The 7,360-nt window shown below is 36.0% G+C and overlaps 1 protein-coding gene across 1 annotated transcript in view; it reads right to left on the bottom strand.

The window, feature by feature from the left end:
* LOC106882585 (unconventional myosin-Ia) overlaps window positions 1-7,360 on the bottom strand; it is a 354,036-nt gene that overhangs the window by 240,022 nt on the left and 106,654 nt on the right. Inside the window, exon 2 of the mRNA XM_052974157.1 lies at window positions 4,695-4,765. The gene's annotated coding sequence lies outside the window, so the exon portion shown is untranslated. The remainder of the gene's footprint in view (window positions 1-4,694; window positions 4,766-7,360) is intronic.

Below are 7,360 nucleotides of genomic sequence, written 5' to 3' on the forward strand. Positions count from 1 at the left end.
GAGAGAGAGAGAGAGAGAGAGAGAGAGAGAGAGAGAGAGAGAGAGTCAGAGAGAGAGAGAAAGAGAGAGAGAAACAATGGGGTTCTTTCAATTTCCATCAACCAAATCCACTCAGAAGGCTTTGGTCAACCCAAGGCTATAGTAGAAGGTGGTTGCCCAAGGTGCCACGCACTGGAACTGAACCCAAAACCATGTGGTTGAGAAGCAAACTCCTTACCACACAGCCGTGTCAGCACCTTTAACCACACCTGTATTTATCAGGTAAGCAATTGATCTGAAATATATGAAGTGTTTCTTTCAGCCTCCATTTTCCAAATCCACTCACAAAGATTTGGTGGGTCTGGGTCTTCAGTAAAAGACACTTGCCCAAGTTAATGCACAATAGGATTGAACTCAAAGCCACATTGCTGAGAATCAAGTTTCTTAACCACTGAGCTACACCTATGACTAATGGCACAATTTTCCAATGTGGAAGAGGTGGGGTATGTAACCTTTTACACAAATTTGTTCATTTTCGCTCCACACCGAAAAAACTAACAACACTGTATGCCTACAATGACAGCGATAGGCAATGAAAAAGTTTCCTCATTTGAAAAATATATCGTTAGAATAATTATGTAAATCAATACAGTATTTTAGGAAAAGAAAAACAACCCTATTTATTCAGAAAATAAAAAAGAAATTAAATGTTTATTTTCAGATCTTTTTGTTGTTTTATGCATTTTTATGAAGTTCAACAATTCCGGGAGAATCAATATTCCCAGAATCACGGAACATTGTTGGCATCTTTTTAACAGTATTTTATCCAAAATATTGCAAATTCTCGTGATTATATGCATTTGGGTATTAATAATAAACCTGGCCAAGACTGGATATAGCTTCTAGGATATTGAAGTGAATGCATGATGCAAGTAGCAGAATAGTGGAAGTGAGGTTGGGAGATGGTATACACTATATATACACACATGTGTGTGTGTGTATATATACACTCATATATACATTGTCATCATCATTTAACATCTGTGGGTGTACAAATGTGTTCATGTATCTGTTTATCTATGTGTACATGTGTGTGAGTTGTAAATGCGTTTATCAATGCGTGACTTTATGGCTTTTTGTATGCAAGTCATGTGACTGTGATCATGAGTATGCGTGTGTGCTTTTTTGTGCATCTGTGTATTTATGTATATTATATTAGTGTGTGTTTGTATATGTATATTAGTAAGTTTTCTTTCTTGCATTTTCCTCGAAGTATAGGGTTAACCATGAACATACTTATTATATATAAGTTATACATATATAAAATGTTATATATATATAAAATGTTCATTGCATTGCTTGTGTGTATATTTATTGTAAGATTGGTGGTTTTTGAAGCTGTCGCTCGAGTTTTAGTTAGCGGTATTTTTACCCTTCTTTTCTTCAATTATTTTATATTGTACCTGTACAGGTAGAAGTCTTGCTAGCCACTTCATTATTACCGTTTATAACAGTAATAATACTTCACATATTTAGATTTATATATATATACACACATATATATATATATATATGCAGGCAAAAATAGATAGATAGATGAATAGATAGATACATACATGTATGTATATACACATCTATATGTATGATGTTATATGGATTCAAAGCACATCAAACGCATACACACACAGAGCTTGTATATATACTGTGGAAATAGTACAAAATACTTGATAATAAACTCATAATTTGTATGGGGTGGTGGTTAGGGTCTTATAGGATTACTGTTAAGGTAATTGGGTACAAAATATCGTTAAGGAATGTGAAACCATAAAGAAATGGGAAATTGAGAAAGTGAGAGAGAAAAACAGAAGCCAAGGAAAGATAGAATAAAAGAGAAATGAAAGAATAAAACGGGATTTAGAAGAATGATAATAGAAGAATAAAGGATTTATATAGGAGCTAAAACTGAGGGATATGCCTCTTATCTTTCCCTTGCTTCAGTCATTGGAATACAGCTGGGACATTGACTTGAAGGGTTTAGAGGAACAAAGAGAACCCTGTGGTTATTCTTTTTAAAGTCTGGCACTTATTCTATCAGTCATTTTTGCCAAACCACTAAGTTAGAGGAATGCAAACAAACCAACACCAGTTGTCAAGTGATGGTTGAGGACAAACACAAACACACACACACACATACATGATAGGCTTCTTTCAGTTTCTGTCTACCAAATCCACCCATAAGGCTTTGGGTGGCCCAGGGTTATAGTAGAAGACACTTGCCCAAGTTACCATGCCATAGGGCTGAACCCAGAACCATGTGGTCAGAAAGAAAAAGTTCTTACAACACATCCACACTTGCACTTGAGAAGGAAAATATAGAAAAATCTTTAGAATGTTACCATATTCTGAACAAACAAATAATTGTAAAACATTAAACTGACAAAAGTAAAAAATTAATTAGAAAAAATATTGGCATGTATATTGGATAGTGATAAGGGATAGACGAAATAACTGTAGGATATTGACATATAATTAATAATACATTACTAACGATGACAGGTTTGTAATGAGTTCTTTCCTACAAAATGAAATTTAATTTAGTTTCTGTTGTGTATATTTCCATTATGGAGTAAAGATCCTGTTTCTCAGAGATCCATGAATAGATTTGATTAATATTTCGTTTACAGTTTTTGCACACTGTCCAATTTCTCATATGGTTTTGACATTTGTACGGTTATTTTTTAACTTCCAAATATATTTTCATAAGGACGTTTCTACTCATCCAGTGAGCCCTATATTGGTTATACATAATTTATTATCTTTCATCATTTCTCTTGCTTCTTTCAGTCACTTAATTGCAGCCATGCTTGGGCATTGCTTTCAATGGTTTTATTTGCACACATCAAACCCAGAATCTATTGTTTGTTTTTTGAAGTTTGGCACTCATTCTATCAGTTTCTTTTTTTCTGAATCATTAAGTTACAGGGATGTAAAAAAACCAGCACAGGTTGTCAAGTGGTGGGAATACAGACACAAACACAAAAATACACATACATACATATGTGCATATATATTTATTCTAAGAAGTTAAATGCTATGGCTGGTGATAGATTTTGACTTCCTAAAAGATATATACCAAAAAGAAGCACATGCTAAACCATTAGAGCAGTAATATATGAACTACTGGTGGTATTTTGTCTGTCTTCACATTCTGAGTTCAAATTCCACCGAGGTTGACTTTGTGTTTCATTCTCTTGGGGGTTGATAAATTAAGTACCAGTTGCGTACTGAGGTCAATTTAATCTACTTGCCCTCTCCCCCAAAATTTCAGGCCTTGCCCTCTCCCTCAAAATTTCAGGCCTTGCCCCTAGAGTAGAAAATAATATATGAACTACTGATGATATATATATATATATATATATATATATATATATATATATGCCAGCATGGAAGGCGAGTGTTAAACGATGACGATGATTATATATATATATTTTTTCATTCACAATTATATACAATGGGTTTCTTTCAATTTCCATCTATCACATCCACTCACAAGGCTTTGGGTGGCCTGAGGCTATAGTAGAAAACACTTGCTCAAGGTGCTATGGAGCAGGACTGTAAGCCTGTGAATAAATGAAGGCACTTTTTAGACACCCAAGGTGGAATTTGACTCCAAACGCAAATAGTCAGAACTAATATCACAAAACATCTGGCCTGATATTATTAAAGTTCCACCATGGATTGGTACATTTTTATCGACTGAATTGGTGGAAAATTGGTTAGGTCATTAAAGCATCCAATTAATTTGTGGTGTTTGTTGAGACTCTTTTGAGATCTGAGATCAAATCCTGCCAAGGTCAACTTTGTTTTTCATCCTTTCTGGGTCAAACATGTCATTTCTATTGATGAAATTAATTGGCTGAAGAAATTTCTAATTAAAAAGTTGTGACATCATTGAATGTACCAGAGGGGTGGGATGGGGTTTAGAGAGAACAGCAGTTTATAGAGAGTGGGTTGAGAGAGAAGGGAGAGGTTTTTTTGAGAGGGAGGAGGAGGTGAGAGGGAGGAGTGAGCTGTGATATTGAACAGGATGACTAAAAGAGCAGTCTCATCAGCTGAAGTATTGATGTGGTTATAGATTTAGTTTGTGTTGGGGAGAGAGAGAGAGAGAGAGAGAGAGAGAGAGGGGGAGGGACAAACAAACAGTAAGACAAGGGAAGCACAGGGAGGAGGAGAGAGAAAAGAGAAAGAATATAATATAGAGAGAGGAGGAGAGAGAAAAGAGAAAGAGTATAATATAGAGAGAGGAGGAGCTAGATGGAGAAATTGATAGACAAACAAAAGAGTGGCAAAGTTAAGGGGATATAGAATCTGATCAACAATTGATACACACACACACATACACACATTTTTTGAATTAATATAACTAGTGTTTGAACAAAAGTGTGTTATTGACACACTAATGATCTAAGATAACACCAGACGAATTAAATAAAGCATCTTTTGGAAACAAGGAGAATCATCTTACTGATTTCTTTGAAATTATGGTGAAGTGGTACAAACTGGCAGAAAAAAGGGGGAGGAGGTGTCCCTATAATAGAATGGACTCCGGGAAGAATGCTGAAAAGAAAATGAGAACTGGGATTTGAATATTAATGCTTGTTTTAGGAAGAAATACATAAAAAATTTAAAAAATAAAAACAACATGGCTTACTCACGGTTGTTGAAGAACTGGTAGAGAAATAAATTCCTTTTCAAATATAAACAAAGATTTTTTTTAGTCATCCACCTGGATAAAAAACAGAAAATGAAGAGAATCAGATGTGGCAATGCTGGAAACTTTCGGAAGACAGAGAAATTGCAAAAACAAAAAGATGGTAAAAAAGCAGCACCACAAAATAAAATGGTTAACCAACCGAAAGTTTACAGATAGTGTGAAAGACAGGGGTGATCTTTAGACAAAAAAGCATCCCTACTTTAAGTCAGTCGACCTCTCTGAGACCTTACTACCTATCGTTATAACAAGCTTCTTGAGAATTTTCATTTATTTTTTTCTTGTTTCACATCCATTTTTTTTCTATGTTTATATGGCTGACATAGTTCTTATGTAGAGGAAGTTATTTTCACAGCTGGATAATGTTCTTACCTGCTGCTGATCACTCAACCATGAAGCAAGGAACTCTTATTGCTTTTGCCAGTAGATGTTGAGTTGAGTTAAGTAACTTGCTTAAGGACAGAAAAAGCTAAGTCCAAAAATACAATCATGCATTCAGTAATCTATCTTAGACACTAAGCCTCAGTTAATGAATTGTTACCATCAGGAAGGTCCCAAGAATCTAAAGACCAAGTATTTGATAATGTTACTTCTCTAATAATGTATTGAATTTGATGAAAATTTACCATGTTTCTACGGTGAACCATTTTCTGTCCATTTGGTGGAATGTTGTTAAGGAGATTATAACATCAGACTGATAATTCTAGCACGTATGACAGTAAAGTGTTTGTTTGTACAAAGATTTTGGCAGCAGGATTAACACAACGAGGGACTTATCTTGAAGTACTTCTGCTGGATTAGAGGGATTTTCAGAGACTCAGCAGCTACACAAGACAGGATTGAGTGATGACTACACTGTGGGACCAGTGTGTGTGTGTGTGTGTGTGTGTGTGTGTGTGTGTGTGTGTGTGTGTGTGTGTGTGTGTGTGTGTGTGTGTGTGTGTGTGTGTGTGTGTGGTAAAGGCGTCTATGTCTTATGCGAGTGTATGCATGCAGATATTAGTGTGTTTCTGTGTGTGCTTGTGTGAGTCCTTCTGTGTGCATGTGTGTGTATTTGTGTGTGGGGTGTGTGTGGGTGTTGGTATGCGAGTGTGTCTGTGTATGTATGTATGGTGGAACAGGTACCTGTGTCTTTGTATGTCAGTGTGTGTGTGTGTGTGTGTGTGTGTGTGTGTGCATGCAGGTATCATTGTGCTTCTGTATGTGGGTGTATTTGTGTAGGTACTGGTATGTATATGTATAGGTATGTATACTTGTGTGTATGTGCACAAGTGTATGTGTATGCATGTAGCATATGTAATCCCTATGTGTATGTAAGCATATTTGTATGTAGGGATGTGTGCACAGTGGTGCGTGTGTGTGTGTGTGTGCATGAATGTGTATGTGTGTGTGAGTGTGTACAAGCATGCATATGTGTATGCCAATTCATGTCTGTCTGCCTGAGAGATGGGGAAGAGGGAGGAGGGATTTGAGGAGGGGGTAGATGGAGAGAGTAGTAGTAAAAAGGAGGGGAGGATGAAGTGTGGGAAGGGAGAGAGAGAGAGAGAGAGAGAGAAACTGACTGATACATTTAACCTATCCCAAACTGTTCTATCAAGTTTATTATCTGTTAAAATAAAGCAAAATGAACCAACACAAAGGAAGAATTAACGAGCAAATAAATACAATGAACACAACATATCTTGCCATTCACATATGAATTAATTATGTGATTAATTATAATCACATATGTGATTGTAGGCAGAATTAAACGTAAGATAATTCAACAGAAATTGAAATATACGCAACACAATTAAATCAGAACTGAAAGTAAACATAACATCACAACATACTGTAGGCACCCATACATCACAACGCACACTACATCACAACAGAAATGTAATGCCTCACAACTCAACCTACACCACAATATAAGTAGACTCCCTCACAACATACACTACACCTGCCCCACCATACACACTACATCACAACACACTACATTCACACCACACCATCTCACAACATACTTTACACATTGCAAAAACGCTATATAGGTACAGCATAAATGTTCTGTAACTTTTGGTTCCAAAGATTTTTTGGGATTCTTTTACTTTTTATCTTTTACTTGTTTCAGTTATTAGACTGTGGTCATGCTGGGGCACTGCCTTGAAGAACTTTCAGTTAAATGAATCGACCCAGTACTTATCGTTTTTAAAGCTAGGTACTTATTCTATTGTTCTCTTTTGCCAAGCCGCTAAGTTACAGGGATGTAAACACACCAACACTTGTTAGAAGTGGGTAGGAGACAGACAAACACAAACACACAAATACATATATATGTGTATATTTATATATATATATTTTTTTATTAATATTTAGAAGTAACAGAGTGACTTAAGGTCCGGACAGGCTTCTTTCGGTTTCCATCTACCAAATCTATTCACTAAGCATTGGTCAACCCAAAACTATAGTAGAAGACACTTGCCCAAGGTACCAATGACATATGAGTAGATTTGGTAGATGGAAACTGAAAGAAGTCTGTAATAAATATATATATGTGTGTGTGTGTGTGTGTGTGTGTGTGTGTGTGTGTGTGTGTGTGTGTGTGTGTGTGTGTGTGTGTGTGTGTGT

Source organism: Octopus bimaculoides, chromosome 17 (genome assembly GCF_001194135.2).
Source record: "Octopus bimaculoides isolate UCB-OBI-ISO-001 chromosome 17, ASM119413v2, whole genome shotgun sequence".
Classification (NCBI taxonomy): domain Eukaryota; kingdom Metazoa; phylum Mollusca; class Cephalopoda; order Octopoda; family Octopodidae; genus Octopus; species Octopus bimaculoides.